At 39.3% G+C, this 26086-nt stretch overlaps 1 protein-coding gene across 1 annotated transcript in view; it reads right to left on the reverse strand.

Annotated features, from left to right (window-relative positions):
• The window catches only part of LOC110955310 (cGMP-dependent 3',5'-cyclic phosphodiesterase), a 199684-nt gene that overhangs the window by 37144 nt on the left and 136454 nt on the right, over window positions 1–26086 (reverse strand).

Consider the following 26086-nt stretch of genomic DNA (forward strand, 5'->3'; position numbering starts at 1 on the left):
CCTTGGCAGGCTGCAAAGGCCTCTGAAACAATATTTAAACTCCGTCGCTCTCGGTATACCCACAGCAATCTGTGCCAGTTGGAGACACAAGTGAGGTACTTAAAAATGAACTGAACTCAGATGTCTTCGGGGATTAACGAAGTTAGTTTAGCTCGTCACGAAACTCATTGCTTTTGTTTCATTTCGCAACTGTGAAAACAAAGCACTTGAAAAAACATTTGCGGAGTTTGCTAGGAAGTTAAGTCATGAAGTGAAGGTGTGTGTGCGGTGGTAATAGTGGCAATCTAATGGTTCACAGATCACATGCATACACTCCTCATAGATGTTTTTTTAAAATCTGATAGATGCACCTAATTTGAAGGAGAGTCTTTGAAGATATTAACTAAATTATAGTGTGTCTTTGATCAGTCTGATCAAATTAAACAAGAGTCACTCTATTTTATCTTTTCTGACTATATAATAAATCATTTTTCCATATGGAAAGTCACAACACCTACAAACCCTTAGAAGAGACAAACTTAAATCCAAACTCTTCACCTGAAACAGCTCGCAGTCAAGGTTGGGATACGCATGAAATTAACTGTTTTCCAGGAGCTGACATCTGATCACCATCTACACAGAAAGCTTGTTTGTCAGATATGCTCCTACCCTAATCACTCCAGCTGTCTACACCGGCAGCACAGCACGTTTACCCATTTCAATGAACGCAATCCAAAGCACATTTTTATGCTTGAAGTCTACTTTCCTGTGGTTTACTTGTGTAACAAAAGCAATTGTGTGTTGGCTCGGAGTGCTGCCAAAGCGACAGCGACCTCCAGCTCAGCGCTGCGCCCGAACACCTCCTGTGTGGAAGCACATGGGGCCGCTCTGCTAATTTGCTGCTTGTGCACATCTTTAGCGTAGAGGGAAAAAAAGTGTTGATACCTGCTCTGAGCGGTCATACTTAAGGCCACGGCAAAAAGCCGGCTGTCATAGAGGGGGCTGAGAAGCGATGAGCTACACAAACGGAGATAAGTGATGGTTGTGATGCTAGTACGGTGATGTCAACACAAAAAGGGAGAAGGAGTTGTATCAAAGAATGAGAGAAGAGAGGTTGAGAGAGAAGTTCAGACCTTGCTTATTTTCTTGCCTCTGCACACCAAGCTGTTGCCGTGGTGAATTGAAGAGACAGCTTTGATGCCAGAAACATTTTGAGGGATGGGAGTTTCAGATGCTGTTCAACCATCCGACAAACACTTCATTTGAACCATAATAATGCCTTTGAAGGAACGATTCAGCTGCAAGGTGAGAGCAGTTTGTTTTCTTCAAGAGCTCTTTTTGCTTCTCTGAAAGAAGATTGATGAAGATTAGGTTTGGAAACAAGGTGGAAACATCGGGAAACAAAAGGAGATTTTCTATTTTAAGGTCGCACAAAAGTGACTCTGTGTTTGCAGGTTTTTATATTTCTACTTGCCACAATCAGACATACAAAACTGCAGCATTTCACATGCTCAACTTCATCCGATGAGCATACGAAACATCCCATGTGACAGCTAGAAATCCATACCACAAGCATATTTACACTGGGTGTGCAGCCTACTTAAATCCCCACCAGTTCCAGTTATCACTCTGCATTATCATTACTGTAGTGCAAAGAAAAATCTCAGTGGGACTTCGAAATCTGATCAAAGCAAGGAAAAACACTGGAAGAAATCGCAAAGAGGCTGCAGCTTTGTAAAACTGTGTATTGAATATAAATAGGAAAGGAGGCGATAACGTTGGAAATGGAGCCCGTGACTGCCAGCTCATCCTCCTCAAGTTGTTTCTGACAAAGCTGTTAGTCACACGGCGGAGTCGGAAGGAAGAGCATCTTGTTCCTTCCTTAATAGTTCAATATCGTTAAAGGTAAAAAAGCTGCGGGGCTCGATGTTCTACCGAGGGTGTCCATCTGTCACGCTCGTTTTTATTTCTGTTCACCCCTTTTTCATACCTTCCTTCTAGCAGTCTCTCCAGCATCACTCACACATGCTCAATTTTGTTCTCGACTGAGAGTAAACATGGAAGACGAGGAAGGAAGGAGTGGTGTGCTTGTGGGGTTGGGAGGGTTAAATCTGGAGGAGTCGAGGAGAGGAAAAGGGGAGATGGAGAGAGAGTGGAGAGTGTTGTCATGCCTGAGCACTCAGTGTTGGTTATTACATATGATTAGATATGATTAAATGCAATTAGTTTTGATCACTCAATCAGTCTGCCAGAGTGCTGTTGTAATGAAGTTGGAGCTCTGCCAGCCCATGTGTGTGTGTGAAGGAAAGAAACTGAGAGTGTGCTGCATGTTAAGTCGCAGATCTCAAAATGCTCGTGCAAATCCCAATAAGAAATATTTGATTGAAAGTAGATTGAGGCAGCAGACAAACAGTGACTGTAGCTCCCATCTTCACTGAGCTGCTGTCAAGAACTCATCAAAGGTAGAAACCAGCCGTCCTTTGTGTGTGTGTGTGTGTGTGTGTGTGCATGTGTGTGTTTGTGCATTACTAGCAATAAAATGTGTTTGTCGGTAAATGTCAAACTGTGTCCTCTGACCTTTTGCAATCGCTTCTTGCAATAAACCTCAAACCATCTGTTATATTAATTTACCTGCTTCTCCACCCATCACTGCACACACCTACACACATTCCTGCAGATATGTATACACGTCCAACCAGCAGCTCCTAGTGCAGTTCATGATTTTTAGTTTTACATTACACAATTTATGCTTATCATTGCCTAATGCCTCAAAAACAAAAATGCTCTTTTGGGAAACTGAAAGGAAAAATCACTCTGTTTTAATTCAACAACGGGTATTTAAGGGTCACCTGACCTCCGCAGACTGAAGAATTACGAAGGACAATGCAATCTTTCAATTAGTGCAAAAGTGAAGCATGGTAGTCATCAAAATTTGAATAAAAATATGATTTCATTACACTAACAGTTCTCTCTAATGCCATTCCAATTTATGCAAAATTGGATAAAGCTATTATCTGAATTGATTTGAAAACCTCCACAACAGCACATTTTTAAAACGAGAGACATCAGCCGCAGAGAGTCATTATTTTGATTTCATTATTTCATTTGATTTTCAGACACAGTTTCATAGATTCCATTTTCATTCTCTTCATTGCATTACTGTCTTTCACAATTTGTTGCAGCGCTGTACTCATCCGAGGCAGGTTGTGTTGTCATAATGTGTCTGCAACAGTGTGAATGCTAAGTTTCTGCATATGTTGTGTCACTGCCGTGCTGCGATCTGAGGGACTTTTGTTGCCTTTGCGACTCATTTTTCTCTTGTTTTCGCCCATGTGACACCATCTTTGCTCCACACCTCTTTCCATTCAGTTCCAACCCCTTCATTTTCACAATAATCTCCAGATTTGCCCTCCTGTTCTTCGCTGACTCCTATTTTCATCACAGTTAAGTCTTTGCTGTTGTCTTTATCTGGAGCCTTTCTAATCACACAGAGCACTCTGATGTTTTGAAGGGCAGCTGTGATCAGCTGTGATCAGCATAACTAAACACACAGATTTCGCTCTATCTTTATTTTCTTGTCTTCTTTAAGAGGCGGACATCATGTCTTCCTGCAGGCTGTTTGATTCGTACTTACTTCAGGGTTTCTCAGCCGTGGTTTAAGAGATACATCGTGAGCTTGTCTCTCCTGGAAGACCTGCACTCAATTTGCTCTTCAGGAGGGCACTTAAGCCTGAAACATCCCTGTGAAGCTGCTCAGTGGATGCTGAAAAAAGCTAAGAACATAGTGGTCAGCCCAAAGGTGTAATGGTATGGAACTTAGATTACAGAGAGGCAGCGCTTGACTGCTTAAAGAAAATGTCGCCCTCCTGATAAATGTAGGTAAAGGAAAAAAAAAGAAGGGGGGTGGAAAAAACGGGCAAAATTTTACCCTTTCATTCAATCTTGTCCCTGAACTACAGCAGTTATAAATCTGAGTTAATAGAGAGGAAGCCAGAGGTTTGCAGCATAACTCCAGGAGGACATCACTCTGAAAAGTTTAATTAAGTCTACACGGACAGAGCTGTAGCAGGCAGGATAAAGCCAAATCAGCTCTGCATGATATCAAGATAATTTTGTACTGAGCAGAACTAGGCCAGATAATATTTGCCCATTCTTTCTAAGGTTTATTTTAAAGCCTTCCTTGCTTGCCTGGTGACCAGAGATGTTTTTTTCTGAGTGCTATATTGTTTGGAGTTGCTCTTCTATGTGAAAAACAACTGCCTTTACTGACTGATTTGTACATGTTTCATATGCTGCTCTATTTCAAGCTGATTAACACAAATGATCTCCCACAGCTATTGAACTCAGCTCTGTGAGGCAGCTCTCATGTTTACTGTATTTTTGCTCACTAATGGTGAAAGCATAATTGGACAAACAGTTGTACGGTTGTATTTGTGGGTGCAGGATCTGCTCTCTGGGGGCTCCTCATATGAAGCAGCAACAGTGCGCAAAAAGTTCAGCAGGAGACAAATATGAGCCCCTGAGGAGCTAACCAGCTGGATATGGGATATGCAGAATGCAGAATGCAAGAAAATACTATTGTAAATATATTTAATAAACATAGAAAAAGAAAAGGAAGTGGCATTAGTATAGCCGGAAAGTAGCAACCACTTAGATATAGATGGTAGGAGGGAATAAATGATCTACAATTTCCATTTGCATTTAATTTAAGAGAGAAAAGCCTTTATTTGATGTAGGCTGTTAAAACAGACAACCTGAATCCCTGCTGTTTTACATCTATATTTTATATCTGACGGAACAAAATTTCTCCACAGAAGCTCCACTTAATGGGAAATTTTCAGAGCTTGCCGCCACATCTTATGACTTCATTAATGATTCGATTTTGCTCAAGTCAAGTCAAATTTATTTATATAACACAAACTCACAGGAGTGTGTTCCTGCGTTACTGAGGAAACATGAGACGGACTCTAACCATATAAGAAGTCATTTGACATCGCCATTTTCTTTCTTTCAAGTGTCTCCTTCTGTACTTGTCAACTAATGAATGTATTCGGAGAGCTTGAAATAGTACCTCCATTCAACTTTGCTGCCATATTTTCCCCGTGGTTCCCAATATTGCAACAAAAACTGATTCCCTTACAGCCAAAAATGCATTTCCCCTGCATCCTAATTTCAGTAAAGACATCTGTAAACTGTTGACAGGAGACCTCTAACTGCACACAGGGTTTGGTCACACTTGGAAAACATGTTGATGTCATTTTAAAGTGAAGTCTAAGGGCTGAGTGGAAGGTGTCAGAAAAAAGCGGTAATTGTGGATGCGGACGTAAGAGATGGCATTTACAATCACATGAGATTAAAAACAACAACACAGTGCCGGCATGCTAATAAAGGCTGATTGAAAATTCAGGATATTACATAAAATCACTCTATTCTTCACGTCTAATTTAAAAATTCACCAAAAAGATATTCACCCTGATCAGATTTAGCAAAAAAACCCTAAAAATTCTGTGTCCCTCAGTGCAGCTATGACACCATTAGTCACTCCACTGCTACGAACAGTCATGACAAAAAAATTTCAGGTTTTTATATGTTGATGCCAACTTTTTAAATGATTTATGGCATTATAGCTGTGCCATAATGCACAGAAGGCATTTCTGAGTTCTCTTTATTTCTAGTCATGGTTGTTCTGTTTCCATAGAGATGCAGGACTTTATATTGCAGTGAAAAACTAGTCCACAATGAGTATAAATAAGACAGGAGCAAATCAGAATTCCCAGAAGCTGCTTGGAGTCCGGAGGGTTAATTAGAGCACATTACAGGTTTTGCAGTCTTTACATTTAATTTGAGTCTTTCCCAGATGTCAGTTTGTTTGTTTTCATGATTTCTAAAAGCTAGATGTCCTGGTGTTGTGTTTCTGTTAAGGATTTACTAAATTATTTGTTCAGTTTGATTATTCCTTGTGGGATTTTCCCCATCTTGGTGATTGTCTGCTCTGCATAGTTTCACCTGAGTCTTGTATCCTGTTTCATCCTTTCAGCCTCCGTGAGTGTATATATAGTCTTGCCTCCTCTTTTAGTTGTCAGTTTGTGAATCCTGCATCCTTCCCTCAGTGTCTCCTCGTGTTTTTGTATTGTTTCTCCACGTCTTCGCTTCTCTGTATACAGTTACCCTTTTGGATTTTGACTTTCTTTTGGACTTTGGCTTTTGTTGGATTGTACCTGAGCTTTTATCTGGAATCATTTCGTTATTTTCACTACATTCCTTCGTTTTTTGGCTTTTGCAAGTTTCACTAAAGTTCACTTTTTTCACTCTACATACACCTGAAGAAAATCTATATTCCACAATATCTTTAGATATCAAAGACTAAGCCAGAGTCAAATTAATGTACAATAGCTCAAATTTATATATTCATTTATCATTGGACACATTGAAAACTTCTGGAACAAGGATTTTTATTGCAATGATGCATGATGCTGATTTGTAAGTAACACTAATACTTTAATTTAGTTCCTGATTACACTCATGAATGTATCGAAGTTAATACGCATTCCTTTGAGAATCCGGTTAGATTAGCCAGTTGACTAAAGTACTAATACTCTAAATTGGTCACATTAGATAATGACCAGCTTAGGTAAGGAGTCAGCCGGGTGGATTAGTTTAAGGAGGTAATTGGAGCCTTTAGGGTAACTCCCTTATTTCTTATCGGCTGCGTTGTTCACAAAGCCATCCGATGCCATGAATCAAGCCCATCTGCATTTCAAGAGGTTCGACCTTGATCTAACAGCAAGAGGGTGGAGGGTAATGGCATTCCACTTGCTGATGATTAAAGGCATCTTCCTTCATGTCTGCAGAGATTTATGTAAAATCAACTGTTTACTTGTTCTGACAAGCCCCTCTGTGCATTTCAGCAGATCACTAGCTTGTTTACTTTACCTGCTGCATGCTTATCCACGGATGCTTAAGTTGACGAGGGACACACTGCTTGACTTCTTCTCTCTTTAACATTTAAGTTAAGTGAATTATTGATGCAGATTGATTCCTGCCAGTCGTCTACAATGGCAGTCGCTGAAGATGGAGGGGAATGACAGGGGATAAATGTAAAGATTGAATCAGTATGTCTGTCTGGGCGTCTGAGGAAAAGACACACACACACACACACACACACACACTCACTCACTCACACACACACACACACACACGGGCTGGTAGCGTTGCATTGGGTCCTGGTTGTTATTCCAACAGAGCTGGGTCTCCAGTAGCATCACTAACATACTGGAGACACATGCACTGTAGAATACAGCCAAGCCATGAAGACAGGCCCCGTGGTGGATGGATGGACACACACACACACACACACACACACACACACACACACACACACACACACACACACACACACACACACACACACACACACACACACACACACACACACACACACACACACACACACACACATATATCCCATTTATTCACTCACATACTTCCAATAATAAAAATCTAGCATCTATCTCACTCTTACAGCCAACTGAAGGCCTGAAGGTGTGCAACAAAAGCTGATGCTGTCGTGGTAATGATAATAATAATGACCAGACTGACCTATGTGTGTGGAAAACAGATGCTTCACCACGAGGCAGCTTAATTAACTAACCTGTATTTGTGTGTCTGCAAGAAAGAAAGAGCGTGAGTGGAGGAGAGACGGGATTTATCAGGAGATTTGAGTTGAATTTATTAAACTTAGACCAGCAAATGGACCATCATTTATAAATATTTCCTCAGTGTGACTCCAGTGAGGCGGATGATAGACAGAAAGAAAGAGGAGCAGAAGCTCAGACCTGAAAGAACAAATGGAAAGGCAGGAACTGACAGACTAAACAGGGGAAATGAATCCCATAAAGACAAAAAAATCTTTCTAATGGGATTCACACATTGCTCAGAGGAGAAAGAACTACAAGAGGGTTTCAGTATAATCTGTGCTTTCAGGTTACTGTGCTCTGAGGAATCACAAATCCACAATGAAAATCTGCCAGTCTTACCACACTTTTTGCTATCATTAAGACTTGAAGTTTAAATCAAAGCCCACGGTCAAATTTCATATGAGCTTACCTATCACAAATATCCGACTCCAAGATGCTATAAAACCTGACAATGATATTCTGGTCGTAATGAAAGTCAATTCTCTTCTCAGTTTAGCTTCTCCAGAGATGGCAGCAGACACCTGGTCTTATCAGGTCTCATCAATATTGCATTTTAATTCAAGAAGAAAGAGAAAGTAAGAATTAAAAATGGAGAAGTTAGGACAAAAAGAATTGGTAATTTTGTAAATAATCCATCACGCTCTCTTTGTGCTACTCAGTGTATATGTTTTCTCTTCTACCTATAAAATATGTAAATATAATACATGTACAAACCGATAGTTTGCCATTTTGAAAGGATTAGGTGTACAAATTATTGACTGATGGCTGTTCAGAGGTTAAGAGTTTTGGAATTGAAATTAAGGACATTATACATCCCTTTATACAGTAGCACATTTCTGAATTTATGCATTAGTTTGTCTTAAATTATTTAAATGGCCAAATGAAGGATGGAGCAAAATTCTTCAAGAAACACTTCTTTGAGTTTATTCCAGCCAAAGTGTTTTTAAGCAACTATTATTTTTCCCAGCAGTTTCAAGAGCGTTTAAACCTGTGACCCCCCCAAATTTTCCCACGACTTTAAAAGGCATCATTCGTCAGAGCCAGAAGTTGTAAAAACAGAAAGAATCATCAGATTTTCAATTTTCCAATGTTGTCCAAGCAGTTCTTAAACTACTCGAGCCATTTTTTCCAGCAGTAGTAACATGTGGGCAGATTTTCTGAATTTTTGTAAATAATCAAAGAAATTCAAGTTTTTTAGCAATATATATTTTATGGCATTGTAAGTGTGTCCCACTGCAAAAAAGACATTTTTGAGTTCTCTGCACTTTTAGCCATGGTTCCATGGAGGTCCAGGACTTTATATTGCAGTGAAAAATGAGCTCACATGAAGCAGAAATGTAAGAGGAGCAAAAACTGACCAGAAATGGGTCTGCTCAGTAGAAGAGTTTTTTATATTATTAGCTTGTGATACCAAGATGAAGATCAGATCACATTGTACGACTAATGTATGCAGAAAACCAGGTTCTTACAAAAGAGTCATGCATTTTTTCTGCCGCCGTATGAAGCTACTTTTCCACCTTCATGAAGAAAAGTGACAGAAAGTGAGTCTGAATGGATGAAATGAAACATAATGTCAGACCATTTAGTCTGATTATTTAATAAATGTGTACCTCTTCCCATTGGTTTGGCTGCATTTTCCAACTGTACGACTCCCTTTTGTCAAACTTCAGCTTAACTAGACTGCTGTTTAATCTTTACAGATGTATGTTAGCCTCGTTATCACTGTTTAACATTGTTGTTGATGAGAAATTAATAGTGACGGTGCTGTCAGCTTGTTCTCTGTGCAGCTGTTTATTCTTGTTCAAACGTCTGTGCCAGTAAATGAATGAGTTCCACTGCTGCGTGTCTCATGTCTCCTTTAGTTTCAGGCTGTGATTGAGCAGCATCAGTATCCTCTCCTGCTGTGTGAGTCTCTCTGTCATCAGCTCTGGCGTACAGTTGTTGTCCATGCTTACTGAGGCGGCACTAATGTTCAGAGGGTGTCGTTCCTACAATTACATTGATGACGACAATGAGAACACTAACGCAGGCTGGCAATGACGCCCCTTTGTGAAATCTGTTTTAGCCCTGTGCTTGTTTTCAAAGCATGCAATTATTTCGTGTATGATTTATGGCTGCACAGTTCATGAACGCTAAAAAGTCTGGCTTAGTTACTTTCATCTCTATGTTTCGCCATAACAGTATACTTCAGCATACACTCCTTTGTGCCTGATGCAGCCTCAGTACTGGTGCAGTGAAATGCTAAGCACCTTCTTATATGAATGGTTTCTGATTGTCATCTGTCCTCACTGAGGGACTGGCCTCCTCTCAAATGTCAACAACTGTCAATCAGGGACATCTAAATATCACGGCCGCTCACAGATTACCTCGTGCAGATGCAGCAGATGTATGACAGCCCCCTCGTCAGAGACAATGAAACCAAAACTCATCTACTTTCTGCAATCGCAGTCATTCAAAGCTCAGGGCAGGAAAAAAAGCCGCTGATGGGAGCAAACAAGGCAACATAAAGAATCACCAGTTCTTTCACGCTCACAGAAACTCAGACAGAGAGGCCGGTCTGCATCCCCACCTTCTTTATCACTTGTTCTCAGCCTTTCATTCATCTGCATCTGCACTCGTTGTCGCTTCATTCCCTCTAATGTTTTGCATATTCTCACTATTCACAGCTTCTACCCCCACCCACCTCTTTCCCCCTCTGTCTCTTTGTCACCTGTCTGTTTCTCCATTTGTCCCTTACATCCCATTATGACTCCCTCTCTGTCTCACTTTCTTTCTGTCTCTCCACTGCAGGTGTTTGACAGTCACACTGTCGTCATATGGCTGTTGTTCTATTTTAATCTGACTCTTCTGTTCAGGAACAGACACCCACATGCTCTTGCCATTCTCTTGGCTCCATTTCATTCTCTATTCATTTGTGGCTTTTCTTCTGCTCCCCTGGGTTGTTACCCTGTTCGAACTTCTGCTTTTTGTTACATTTCTAACACAGTTCTGTGTAATGCCTCACCTCTGTTGCTTGTATTATCTATCTATCTATGATTGTTTCAGACAAAAAAAGAAAAAAAATCCCTCTTAGAATAATCGACAGCTGTTGCTGCAAAGGAGACTGCAGCAACAGTAGTCAACCACATTACCATGGATACAGATATCACAGTTGCCATGTAGTTCACAATGCAGCACTTGATAATGTCACACAGATAAAACTCTAATGTGCGTTGCCTCTATATAATTGTTATCTTTTCTTCACATTTTCCTATTTAGTCTGTGCGTTTTATTGCTGTTTAAAGGGTTTGTTATCATAACTGAAGAGCACTCCTTGTATTTAAATGTGCTTTATGCATAAATTTATCTTTGACTTTTGATTTCCCAACAATTACACGGCAATGTTTGCTATTAAAAGAAAATATGTATAATTGAGTTTGGCTAGTTATGTCACTTTTCTGGGGGAATTTAATCTGCATTTAAAAGCACACAAACACTTCATCATCCATCCATTCCAAAAAGAAAACATTAGTTGTTTTAGCGAATGCTCAAAAACAGCACAAATTTATGTTTAAGTGGCAAAGCCCTCCAGTAATTGACAGAACGAAGCTGACAGTAACGAGTACTTGTTTTAACTGAAATGATTTTTCCTTCAACCAAGCGAAACTGTTTTTTGCTCTTCAAACCTTGACCATTGTGGTGTCACATCTAAAAAGCAGAAAGCAGGTTTATTTTTCAGCAAGGACTTTTAAATGTTTTGGAATGAACACAAATGCTGTCCTCTCAATGGAGATGTTATATAAATTTTTCTTTCCTATTGGGTACTTTAGGGGCCACTAACAGATATTTTATCTGAAGTTCTTGTTGGTCATCTATTATAAAGAACTTTGTCCTTCATCTATGTTGAATTATGAGCCGAACTATAGGCAAAATTTACCTTTTAGTTTGTGTGGTTGACTTGTCAGCTCTGACTAAAAGACTCTATTTACACTCATTTATCATCACTAACTGGATTTGTACCTGCTGAACTCTGTCTATTAGTTCTAACATCATTGCCATCACTTTGCTTTTCATTAGTTGGTGCTTTACATTTTTATTTTCTCCAATGCTTGCGGCTTCATCTCTGCTTTTTTGTTTCCTCCAGCTTGAGCAAGTTCTACAGCAACTGGTTGGTGGAGACAGAAAACGATTGCATGGTTGAGAGAATGTGAGCATCTGAGTTGCAGATTGAATCTGTCTTATGTCACATCACTCATCGGGGCATGCAGAGCTTCAAAGCCACTAGAAGACACCCAGGAGATTCAACTGGCAACAAGTAAATGAGTCTCTTCTGAACTGGCCTTTAAATGTGAAGTGGGATGACTACATGTAAAACAAGTATATTTAGAAATGAAAGAGCTGCTGGAAACTGAGTAATAAATATCAAAGGCTTTCAGGTGATGATATAGAATTGAAATAACATATTAATAAGCAGGCTGTTTAGCAAGTTTTTCCTCATGATGTCACATTTCCTAATATCCTACACGTTACAAAGCCGTCACTATGTTGCTTCATACGTCCACAAGGCAGCCAATGTGCTAAATCCTCTGAACCCCATTCGGTTTCTGGGCATTTTTTTGATTTTGTTACATCTTTATTCACTGTGGGCTTATTGTTCACTGCAATATAAAGTCTTGCATCTCCATGGAAACAGCACAACCATGACTACAAGGAGAGAGAACTCAGAAAGGTAGTCTGTGCAAAATGACAGTTATGCAGCCATTATTCTTAAAAAGGAAAAAAAAAATGTTAAATTTCTTTGATTATTTATTTTATAAAAGCTGAAAAAAATGGAATCAACATGTATAACATTATTCCAAGTCCCAGGTGTTACCAAGTTTGGAACAAGGTGGCTTTACATAACATAGATATTTAACTATTTAGTGTTTCTATACTTGTGTTTCCAAACACAGCCTGCAGTTCAGCCGAGCTGAGTGCACCAATCAGCATAGAATTAGTTTTTTTTCAAGAATCTGATTATAACAAATGGTTTACTTTTGGCATTTTTAAAAATTTAAACACTTACGGTAAAGCCATTTATTAAATGTCATGATTTTAAGCTATGATTTGGTTAAAATCTGAAAGTTTTTGACAGAACCGCGCATCACCAAGGCTGGTCGGAAAATTGAAAATCTAACAATTTTCTGATAAAATTTTTTTATTTTGGCCATATTTTTTAAAAAGGCAACATGTCTTTTAAACCTGCCGGTGGGTTTGGGGGTTCAGTTGTTTACCCTGCCAGCTACATAATAACTGCATTCTGCGCCACAAAGAAATCTGGCAGCAAATCCAGCTCATCACACATTTGACTGAACATAACAATGCCCTCTTTTTCAAGTACACCTGTTATTTTCAGCCTGGTTATTTGCTCCCAGCCAAATCTCCAGTGGCTCTCTGCAGTGGCTGCCAGGAGATGTGTGATGCAACTGTAAATGCATCCTCCCTCCTCTCTCCTCCCTCCATCTTTCACCGTTACTTGACAACAGTAGAATACTCCAAATGTTTCTTGGAAATGAGGAATGCCTGCGCACATGCAAAGTGAGAGAGAGGGAGGAAAGTGAGTGTATTCCCAGGGTTCACATGTTCACATACTTATTTTAACCGTTGTCCAACTCCAGCTTTCGATTCAGCACGTCAGTGTGTGAAAGGCTCCGTGCTTGTGTACGTGAGATCCCACTTCAAAGTGTACACCTGGGGCAGCTCCTGCTCATGAATGCAGCAAATTAAAAATGAAAATGTATTAAATTGAATTGTAAACACGGTGTGATTAGTTCACCCAAACACACGTACAAATAAAAATATGCACAGGTGCAAGCTGATAAATCCAGTTTTAATAACTAAAATGCAAAAAACATTCACACTTGTAGATTCAAAGAACACACACACACCGAACTTCAACAAAAACACTTGGGTCAGTTCGTGAATCTAATGATTTGACTGATGTAGATGCTTTGCTGTTCTGCCTTGCAGTGTGTGTGTATGTGTGTGTGTCCTCTCTCCAAGTGTGTGTTCATCATACTATTGTTTAGGAGTAGAAGAAATTTCCTGTTAAAAATTCCAGGATGGACTTCACTCCAGGAGCTTCCCTGTTTATCTGTGTGTGTGCTGGTGGTCCGTCTTCTATCCCAGCGGGGGTGTCGCGTCACAATGGTGACAACAATTGAGGTCCCAGTGGGTAGAGTGTAAATTTTTTTCTTTAAAGGGTTAAGACTCGGATGTCAGGCTGCGATGGTAAAATAAGAAGCTAGGGAATGCACTATGTCAATGGGTGTAAACACAAACACACAGTTACAGAAGGCGACACAATGCATTACTCTCATGTTACCTCTAAGTCTCCTTGACATTTCTCTCACCTCTCCCTTTCCTTTTCTTCCTCCCTCACCCCTCTTCCCCCACCTCCTTCTCCATCTTTTCTTCTACTGGGTCACTTCATGTCCTTACACACTTCTCTCCTTTCTCATGACCTCTTTTCCTCTCCGGTGTCTTTCACCTTCAAAAAAAAGGGCCACCTTGAACTATGTTGGTGATTCTGTAGTTCTGAGCAGACAGCTGAGGGAGGCCACCTCAAATCTTTGAAACACAGCATTTTTTGAAATTCTCAAGCGAGCACTCATAAATGTTTTACTGTTTCATTTAATGCTGTTCCAGTTCGATAGTGCATAATTCCCCTAAAACGTTATTTTTTTGAGGAATACAATAGAGTAAATGCTGTGATGTCTAAGAAATACTAGATGTGCAATCTGTAATAACACATGCTCATGTTCATATAAAAAGATACATTTCAGAGCCTGTTCACTTCTGAGTATGAAGGTGTGTTTGTGTTGAAAGGAAGTGCTTCTGAGAATAAGGGGTGGAGGGTCTTTCCTGTCCACATATGAGCCATAAATCCTCTCTACACTTGTGTTTACTTCAAGTGTGTGTCCTGTAAGAGAAACAAGGTTGCTGAATGAGGAGAGAAGCTGAGAGTTGACTGGTTTCATGGTGAAAGCAAGTGTGAACACGTTGGAAGGGTGGGAATGGCTGAGAAGCAGAATGACATGTCGGCCCAGAAGGCTGATACATCAACTATCATCACTCCTACCAGAGGACAAAAATCAACACTTGCAGAATGTAAATTTTAACACTTCATTTCTAAGGGGATGAAGATAGGTTCCTCAACAAACATGTGAAAATCACTGGAGCACAGCAGATTTATTATGCAAGCCTGTAAACTGCATCTTTGTTTTAGTTGTGATATTGTATGTGTGTGTGTTCTGCAGATAACCTGGAAATTTATTAAAACCATTAAGTCTTTCCTGTTCTGACATTATCCTTGCTGTCAAAGCAGGAAAGCAATTTAAAAAATTAATTCGATTTGTGTTTGATACTAATGAAACATCCATCCATTCTACAGATGGCTTATCTTGCATAAAATGTATGAAAGGCAGCATACATCCTGGGTGCTAACAAACACATTAACAGACTCATTGATACCTACAGACAATTCAACGTCTAAACTTCTGAACATGTCACATTTTCCCTCACTGTGGGCTCATTCTCCACTGCAACGTAGTCATGCACCTCTATAAAAGCAGCATTGCCCTGGCTAGAAGCAGAAAGAAGCAAAATATGTCTTCAGTGCAATATGGCACGGTTATATTACCATAAATCATAAAAATTAAACTAAATGAAGTGCCCACAGTTATTACCAATATTGAAAAAACATGAGCAGCACAGTGGCTCGGTGGTTAGCACTATCGCCCAGCAGACAGAAGAACCCCGGTATCTTTCTGCACAGAGCTTTAATGTTCTCCCGGTTTTCTCGAGGTACTCTGTCTTCCTCTCGAAGTCCAAATACATGCTGAGGTTATTATTATTATGAGTCTATGTATATTCCTGTGTTGAACTGGTGACCTGTCCAGGATGTCCCCTGCCTTCACTCTAAATCTGCTTGGACAGACTTCAGCCTCCATGACACTAATGGAGATTAAGCAGTGTATAGATAATGGATGGATGGAAAAAAAACTGATTATTAATATTTTACTATTTGCATTTTAATTTGTTTTTATACTTCTTATCTATCTGTTCTGTGCACAGCCTGCAGGTCAGCTCAGAATTTCCTGAATTTTTGTCACAAGACTGTTCACAGCTGAGTCACTAATGGTTTGTCAGTTGTGCTGAGGAGTACAGAATTTTTTTTGTATAGAACAGGATCTGCTTAGTGTCAGCTGATGAGGAAATATTATGATCTGAGAGTCTTTAAATGGTCTTGTCCCACCATACCTCTCTGAGCTTCTACACCCCTATATACCAAGCCGATCACTCAGGTCAGCTGACCAGCTGCTCTCAGCATGCAAATAACAAAGCTGAAGCTCAGAGAGGATCCAGCGTTTTCTGTTGCAGCCTCCTCATGCTCTAATTTTAAAACGTTTCTTAACCCTTTAACGTCCTCACCAAGAAAAAGGCAATGAAAAAATATTTCTTTATATTTCTTACCTCTTTGGGGCACTAATAACAACAATCAATGTTTTTTTATGAATACACCAAGTGTTTTTTAAAATATTGACCTCTACCAAACGGTTGAGAAGTCATTTCACGGTAAAAGTACGATTTCAAGAATCTGCATATAATTTTATGTATTTAACTGAAATAAATGACATTTCTATGCATATATAACTCTTTCTACTTTCAAATTTGAATAAATTACAATAGTCAATGTATCAAAATGAATTTACAAATACAAAAAAATGTCAAACACCTCAAATTAACTGTAGACTACAGCAGAAATAAATTGAAGTTGATCGATTGCTTGGTAGTGAAGCTGCAAAATGTTTTAGGCCATTAGATTCACTTCATTTCTGGTGGTATGGTATGAAGTATTGCTGGTTTGAATTTAAGTGCAGGAGAGCGATGCATTTCTGGCACTTCCATCTGGACACACCCTTTCCAGAGGTTGCACCGCCCCTGCTTGTCACAATAAAGGGACAAATGCCCACAGTTGTTGTCCAACACATCTGGCTGTGGTTGTGAGGGTCTGGGGCATATCGTTTCTTCTGTGATGACTCATGTATTGGTTAGGAGGTTGATGGTCGGCCAACTTTGGATGTTGGTTTGTTTACTTGCTCAAACTGTGCTTGACTACTAGTCAAAACCTACTTGTCATAATATCAGCTATCGCATTGAAACATGACTTGTGGTACCAGTAGTTCACTCTGGCTGGGAAGGTGAAAACAACCATTTGAAAGTAGTATAGCAAGGAAATCTCCTCAGAAATAGTCTTGACTGGATCCGGTGAGCAATACGTTCAATGATCATCATGTTGTCAGGGACAAGTGTTTCGAAGTTCTTTACAGCATCAGGGACTCAAAGCTTGGATCAGGAACCTGGAATGCATCAATATCTTCAAATTTCCAGATTCTTCTGCCTTTGTTTTGGTTTAGGGGTGAACCAGAGTCAGGACTGTCCTCCAGATCTGCTCAGGAAATGGCTTGAGCACATTTTCCCTCTTCTCCTCTTCTCATGGGGAGTTGGTTTGGTAGATGTGCTTATTAAAGCAACTTCCTCCTTATCCATAGAGTCAAAAGAAGAGTCTCCAGTCTCTTCAGTTTGTCTGGGCGAATAATCAGGATCTGGTGTAAAGGCCAGAAAGGTGCATGGCTTAGCACCATAAAATGGAGAAATACCTCACTTACATAAACATTTATTGATGAAATTGCATTAAATCAACAGTAATGGTGTTTTTATTTCACAAAAAATGTGAATAGGTTTTCATTCCACATTTTTTAAAATGTAATCATTGTAAATAAATGGCATCACCACTTTTACTACAAAAAGACAATTGAACCATTCGGTAAAGTATGTTTTTGGACAACTTCCAAAGTTATTTTATCATATATAATGATATTGTATCAAAATTTATCATATAAATATCAATTAATGGTCAGAAATGTTATAATGTTTTAGCAAATAATCAATTTTAATTAGATTTGCTTAGCTTCATTACCTTTACCATGAAGTGCCAAATCAACCGTTTGGTAGAGCATGTTTTGCAAAAATTATTTGACCCTTTTAAATCTTTTTTTTTAACATTTCAAATAACACAGTTATGTTGAGCAACTCCTTAGGCACGATAATATGTCAAAAGTATTACTTTACCTATGAAAATCACAGCAAAAAGAGGCCTCATGTGAGGAGTAGTTTTGCTCGTGCTAACTTCCTGTTAGCAGGGTAACTTGCTCTGCATGTTATTTCAAAACAGAGTGACATCTACTGGATTTTTTTAGTATAATGGACCTCAACCGAGTGGTAGAGATGGCTGAAACAGGTGGAATTAAGTAAAACACATTTTATAGTGAGTCAAAGTGTGCTCTACCAAATGGTTGAGCAGAACGTTAAAGAGTTAAAACCCTCCTCTTTTCTTTGGCTGTTCATACCACGTAGGTTTGTTGTTTCCATGTGCACGTATATTATATCTGGGATGGGCAGTCTAGTCTGTTTAGTCTATTTATTGTTTGTGTTTTATTGTGTACTTTGGTTTTAGTTCTGTTATTTTTATATAGTTCTATTGTTTTTTATCTTAGTTCTATTATTTTTATCTTTTGATCATTACTATAATTTCTGCCTCTGATAAATTGTGTCTTTTCGGTGACTTTTCAAAGACAACTCACCTTTCAAACTTGCTTGTGGGTTTTGACATTCAAAGAGTTAATTATGCTCCACTATTCATTTTCAGAATTTTCTATGCACAAATATCAAATTTTATTTTTGTTCTCGGGTTTTAAAGCAAGATGTGATGTGTTTTCTTTTTGATTCCATTACTATGAATTCAATATCTTTTAAGCTTGCAGTAACTGACCGTTTTGGTCACGCAGGGGCCTCAGAAATAAATTATAAACACAACACTGTCACACAGTATCATCACCTTTTAAAGTGATACAACAAACTTGCTAGCAAACTGCTGCACATCTAGCAGCTGAACTCTCTTTGGTCTGTTTTTCAGCTCTGCTAACTCCAGAGGGAAATTCTCCACTGCATTCCCCAGCTGATTGCTAGCTTTGTGTGTCTGCTGTTTGGTGATGAGCAGGTAGTGCACAGCGAGATTTTAAAGCCTTTTCATCGAACACAGCTTCCTGCTGCGGCTGTAAACAACCAGGAGCAGTGAGAGGAAACAACACTAGCAAAGTTGTGGTCCAAACAGGTAAACAATAACCTAACATCCTCTGTAAAGCTGTGTAAATGTGAGGAGAGCTGGTTATAAATCTGCTTTATCAGTGTTCATCATCCCTTTCACACTGTGACATTATTTTTTGATATATTGTCTTCATAAGTATATCACTTATAGCTGATTCACAGTACAGTTTAGGCACTGAGCTCTAGATTTGGACTTTTTTTTTTTTTTTACTAATTTCTGACACTGGCTCAAGTTGGTGAATTGAGGAAAGATGTGTCAGAATTATCTGCAATTAAAAGAAATCATTGTATAAAAGTACAGAGAAACGGATGCAGTGAGTGCAGGTCACACATGGGTCAAATGCAAACCCCGTCTCCTATAAAATATGTTTCTATATAACTAACCTGAGGGAAACATTTTATCCTTGATAATGTTTTATGTGAAGTATCAGAAACAGGCTTCGAATCGTTGAATCTCATTATCACTTGTTGCAGGTCCTTCTTGCTGTGCTGTGCTGTAACTGTGCCAACTGTGCCTCTTAAAAACAAATATTTGTAACATCTATCCATTCTCTATACACCGCTTTATCCTCACTAGGGTTGCGGGGGGGTGCTGGAGCCTATTTCAGCTGACTCGGGCGAAGGCTGGGGACACCCCGGACAGGTTGCAAGTCTGTCGCAGGGCTACATATACAGACAGACAAATCACACTCACATTCACACCTACGGGCAATCTAGACTAACCAATTAACCTCAGCATATTTTAGACTGTGGGAGAAAGCCGGAGTACCCGGAGAAAACCCACGCATGCACAGGGAGAACATGCAAACTCCATGCAGAAAGATCCCAGGCCCACCAATATTTGTAACAATAAATGTCAAATATTTCTGTACTGTTAGTGTTGTTTGATGTTTGTCGATCTCAACACGTTTTGCATTCCTTTAATATTATAACACACAGTTAATATAGTAAATGCAATATGTAGTAAATAGAGATAATAGCTTATGAAAGTATTAGAATGCCATATTTAAAATGCAGCATTAATCACTTTAATTTGTTTTTACACTGTTTTCTGAGATTAGTTTTTAGGTGCATATCTCATATAACATCTCGCCCTAAAAATACTGTGTAGTTCCCTTCCGCAGGATGACAAATAGACAAATGCCAAAAACTTAAGTCAATACACAAATGCACTGAACCGCAGCATCTCATTATACAGCACTCCTGGCACTGGCAGACCTCTAAGTTAGACGAAACACACCGTGCAGTGTTTCACTTGGCAAAGAGTATGATTCAGGAAAATAATTATAAGCCACAGAGCATGAACATAATATGGAACAAGCCCAGGAACAGTAATTACAAGCTGGCGGGATGGGTCTATTAATTGAAGTGAGCTAATTTGTTGCCACTCTGGTCTCTGGATGCTTGAACAATGTTGCGGACATCTGAGAGGATGGATGATTTAAAGAAAAATTACGTGACTAACATTATTAAATTCTTAAGGAGAGTGTGTATTATTTTTTTTTCTTTGTTGTTGCTTACACTCATCTTGGTGATTATTCCAAGTAATTATTAAGTCAGCAGCGGCTCAGTCGCTTGAATATTTGGTGTAGTAATGTAGATTTTGGTTGTTTTCAGCAGTAAAACAGGCAAAAAACTGGCTGTTGGTGAGAATGTTGTCTATATGTTTCCAGCATGAGATGGACAGGGAACCAGTGTGTTTTTTTCCCATTAATGCTTTTATCTCATCATGTCAGGTCACTGCTGTTGGCTTATTCTACTGCCTCAGTCAGTCAGCAATGGCCTGGCTGCTGCTACTGCTGCTGCATGATGCTCCTGCCAGGCTTTTGACAAAGACTCTCACAGGTCCACACCATCCCATGACTGTCCTCTTTTTATTGGCTCTCGGTGAAGTATAGACGTGATTTCAACATCTTTTTAATTCACACAATGTAACATGGTCGATGGCTATTATCACTTCCACTGAGTTATTGAGTCCTCACAGGGCCTGATGGGCAAAATAAGACCTCAAAGCTGTCGTCGGGTGTTTGTGTCTTGATCGTTGTTGCCTCTAGATTTGGAAAAGCTTCTTCATGCAGGTTAGGTTTCAACAGCATCTTATATAGCTTATAGTCTCTTTTTCGTGTACAACTTCTTTGTCTATACTTGAAGGACGTTTTACTACATTTGCACAAAGACTACTCAAATCTCAAAGATACTTGGTTCATTATTTATATATTAATTATGATACATCTTTGTCGAAATCAGACATGAACCAGTGAGCGATGTTAAATTCATCATCCGCCAGCTGCTTGTAGAGGTGAAAACATAGGCTGCTGCCAGAACTTACACAAAACACACTTTTGTTCCATTAAACCTTTGTCCTTCACAGTTCATTATGTTTTTCACACAGAGCGTAGTTGCCAACTCCCTTTACTACTGACAGCGGCGTTGCCAGTCTCTTGCCGTCCGTGTATCATGTTTTGTGAAATACTGAAGAAGAAGATCATTCACATTGGATGTAGATGGCAGAAATGGAGGAGAATGAGGTTGTGTAAAGTGACAGAGGGAGGAGATGTGATGAAGAAAAGTGAAGAGGAAGAGGAGGGAACAGCGAGACCTCATCCTAATGAGGAGAACTGTGTGCTGACAACGGGGCACCAGACACTCAATCAGCACTTGCCCCAGAGGTCATACACACACACACACACACGCACACACACACACACACACGCACTAACAGTTTGACAGTGTGTAGCTGCTGCCAGAGGCCATAATTCTGACTAAAGGATTCCTGCCACAGATACGGCGACAGAGCAGAGCGGACAGGAAGCCTGCTGTGGCTGAACATAAATGACTGATAAAACACACACACATCCTAGATACATGTCACATTATATACATGGTCTCACTGTGACGCAGTAAAGTGCAGAAACTGTTCACGTGAAGCCACTGCAAACGTTGTCTCGCAACCAGCTTGAGGAGTAATTTACTGTTACTGAAACATGCGCCAAATTCTGTGCATTTGTTAGATTGTTTCATCGTTAGAAAGAGGTGCATCTACGTGAAGTCCGTCACATGTTTGTTCAGAAAGCAAGAGACAAACTGTAAATCTGATATTTAAATGCACACTGCTGACTACACGGAAAAAAACGTAATCAATTAAATGAATTAGACGAAGCAGTTTGCACATTCAAACACTGACACACACACACACACACACACACACACACACACACAGAGGCAGAAAACCCCTGGCAAGGTCCACTTAGCTGATTGAACTGGGGGTGATTGATAGGGGGTTTGGTGATGGATGGCAGCTACTCTGCAACAATACACAATCACAGATGCACCCGCACACGTAGGCTATGATGCAAGACCCAGTGAAATAGTAAAAACTAATATTAATATTTGTTGTATCTTGCCCAAGGCTGCCTTATCAAGAACTTGCAGAAGTCGGTTTTGAATTTCAAAATAACTGCATCTCTCGTGTGTGTGTGTGTGTGTGTGTGTGTGTGTGTGTGTGTGTGTGTGTGTGTGTGTGTGTGTGTGGCATTGTGTTAAATACAAGTTTAACCCTGAAAAGCCATGCAAAATGATCCCAAGTGCTTCTCGCCATTCAACGTTGGGCTGCAGACATCAGCACAAATCCACGTTCACCAACATAGAGCATTGGTGCACACTTTCTAACACATCTGACATGAAAAATACTGGAAAAATGCCATTTTTGTCCAAAATATTAGGCTGCCGAAATTGCACTTTCTGATTTCTGACAGAGGTGACAAAGAGGACACCATTTCTGCTGCTGGAAAACAAACATATTATCTAGTTAGATGCTCTGGCAGAGAGATATTGTGTCCGGGTTCTCTCTTTGTCTCTGGCTGTGCGTGCGTGTGTGTGTGTGTGGGGGGGGGGGGGGGGGGGGGGGGGGGGGTGACACTTTCCTCTGAGTGGGCACAGTCAAACACAAAGATTATAGACAGGCCATTAACTCTCTTCCACAAACATACTCACACACACACTCTCGGTCAAACGTCTGACCCCTGCTATCATAGTCGTATCACTTACCTGTGCTAAATCCAGTTGAGTGTGTTTTCATGTGTGTGTGTTTGCCCCAATGTTTAAACAGCATGTTCTGTCTACACAGTGAGGGGAAGAGCAACTGCACACCAGATTACACATTTATGTCAAAGATGTGTATTATATGTGCACCTGCATGGCTCTAAATACATGTGAGGGTTGATAGTCACTGCATGCTGCACTAAAACACACAAACCAGCAAACAAACAAAACAATAGAAGTCAGGCAGCAAGGGTGCCACAAAAAACATGCTAAGAAATGGTAGAATATTATACTGCTCACAAACTTAAAGGCAGGTATCTGCAAAATAATTGGATTTTTTGCTGATTTAAATACAGTTTGATTTTACATAAGAAAAAATTCATTACTTGTAAAATTACAAATTTAATTAGGAGATTATGCACAGTTTTCAAAGTGTAAATTAATATTGTTTTTCTGTGATTATACTACATATTATATACAACAAGGGCAATCTGTAAAACAACAGTCCATAAATATAGTTAAAATGTTTCAATCCTCAATGTACCTATCATTTTTTCATCAAACACCTGGAAAATAATGATACTGTTTGCTTCAAGTGCAGTAAAAATAGTATGATTTTATGGTCTTTGTATAAAAATGAATAAAACTGCAGATTTTTGATGTAGATGCCATTTACAGTATTGACACATCCCCCTCCCCCATGTTAACATGTAAATTATTACTTTTTTAATGGATTTTATCTGTAATTTTACCCTTTTACCCAAATCGGGGAAATCTGTAAAATAATCATAAATTGTTCTCAAAATTTCACTGTTGTAAAAATTAATTTTTTCACAATCTACACAATGTAATGTGCTGCATACAGTGTATACAATGTTTGCACAATGTTTACAGTGCAGTGTGTTCCCATACACGGAGGCACACAAGGATCATTTGAAAGTAGTCTTGTGAAAAAGCCGTGATTCTAGACCAAAAAAGGGAACAGAAAAAAGAAGTGAAAGAAACGGAAGGGAAGATATTCAGAGAAAACGTGTTAAATCAGCGCTTTGACTGAACAGTGTGTTGAAACACAGACGGCACAAACAGTCACGTGCAGAATATGCACAGAGAAGACGACTCTGTACGACAGTAGGAGTCGTAACCAAATCTGAGTCTTAACCTCAACTGTAATCAATTCACCAATAAGACGGGTGGAAATCAATAGTGCAGGCACAGAACCAGAAGCAGAAATTAACGACTAGAGAGAAGATGGAGTGGAGGCAGAGCAAAAGAAAAACAGAGAAAAGTGGGCAATTAAAAAAAAGTTGTATTAGCAGGTGGAGAGAAAAGGAGACATGAAACAACAGACAAGGTGAAAATGGACGAGATGAAGTGATTGATGGATGGCAGGCGATGGGAGAGGAAAAGGGTAAAAGAGGAAAGATTGGGCAGGTGGAGGGCGGAGAGAGCGAAGTTAGAAAGACAGATGAGGGAGGCCGAGGGACTGATGGTATCCTGGGATTAGAATATATGGGAGGACGGTTCAGGTGGGGGGCTGCACAGTGGGGTAGTGGCTAGCACTTTCGCTTTGCAGCAAGAAGATCCCGGTTCGAATCCCAGGATGGAGTTTGCATGTTCTTCCTGTGCATGCGTGGGTTTTGTCCGGGTACTCCGGCTTCCTCCCACAGTCCAAAAATATGCTGAGGTTAATTGATAACTCTAAACTGCCCATAGGTGTGAATACGAGTGTCATTTTTTGTCTGTATATATAGCCCTGCGACAGACTGGTGACCTGTCCAGGGTGTCCCCTGTCTTCGCCCGAGTCAGCTGGGATAGGCTCCAGTGACCCTAGTGAAGATAAAGCGGCGTATAGAGAATGGATGGATGGATGGTTCAGGTGGATCGAACTGGGGTAGAAAGGTTAAAAAGATGAGGTAAGAGAAAGACAGACAAGAAAATAAAGCATCCAGAATACAGTAACGCACTGACTAAAGCTAACAAGACTTGAGATCCACTTATCGTCCTACTTAAATTGTTTTTGCCATGTTCTTGACAATGTGAGGAAAACAGAGTGAAGAAGGTGAGACAATCTAATTGCATCTGATAATCTGCCTTTTGCTTCATGTTTGCTACAGGAAAAGTTGTTTATTCTAACTCTGCTTCAAGTGATGCCACTTCTGTCAGCATCAGTGGGGGCAAAATTTTAAAAATCAATATTTATCCACTGTGAGAACAAAAACAAACAAAAAAAAGAACAAAGCATAATTTTGAAAAAAAAAAAATTCCAGTAGTGCAGGCAAAAAAAATCTAAAAAAAACTACAGCAATTTTCCATAATTGGGATATATTTTCCTTCATTACCTTTTGCAGGAGATCATGTGTATTTTGGGGCTTTTTGTTATTTAATGAAAGACATACAGTATATCATGATTAAAAAAACACGTACTTATAGATAAAAACCGATAAAAATAAGTTAATTCAGCTTTTAACAAGCACAATCTATGTAAAATTACAGAATAAATACTTGCTATTTTGTCAACTGTAGTTAATTTTAGAAACCTATTTATACTATTAGGTGTGTCTACTATTAGGTTAAATTGAACTATTTTATCAATTTAATATCGAGGAAATATACAAAAACATTTTTTTTAAAATGCCATTTTCCTTACAAAAAATTACATTCTTTTGACTGTAAACTTGGAATGTGATTTTACATTAGACATGTAAACTCAATCATTTTTTGGTAATTTCTTTCACAAATAAATCTCTAAAATAAAAAGGTAAAATTCCCTTATGGGAAACATTTAGTGATTTTTCTTTTCTTTTTTTGCCGTTTTTATTTTACATTTTATGCTTGAGGGAAGTAGCTCGAGGATGCATTCAATTCTATGAGCTAAACACACCCAGAATCTGTGTTGGCTGTTGAGTATGTTTTGTGGATAATGTAGGCACAAAATTTCAACAGAAAGACAAAAAAAAATAATTAGGAAAAACCTACAGTATCTTTGGTGACAGTCCACTGGAGGCTGACTGTGTAGAAATGCAAACCCAAATCATCTGCCCAAGGTATTATTATGATCTCAAATTGGATATTGTACAAGCAAGGTATAAAAGCTGTAAAGGCAGAGGCCGAAGGTGTTATATCAGTTACTAAACTAGAGTTACTTTAAAGTTTGCACATAATCACAATAGATAATGTTGTTG

This window comes from Acanthochromis polyacanthus, chromosome 13 (assembly GCF_021347895.1).
Source record: "Acanthochromis polyacanthus isolate Apoly-LR-REF ecotype Palm Island chromosome 13, KAUST_Apoly_ChrSc, whole genome shotgun sequence".
In the NCBI taxonomy this organism is placed as follows: Eukaryota; Metazoa; Chordata; class Actinopteri; family Pomacentridae; genus Acanthochromis; species Acanthochromis polyacanthus.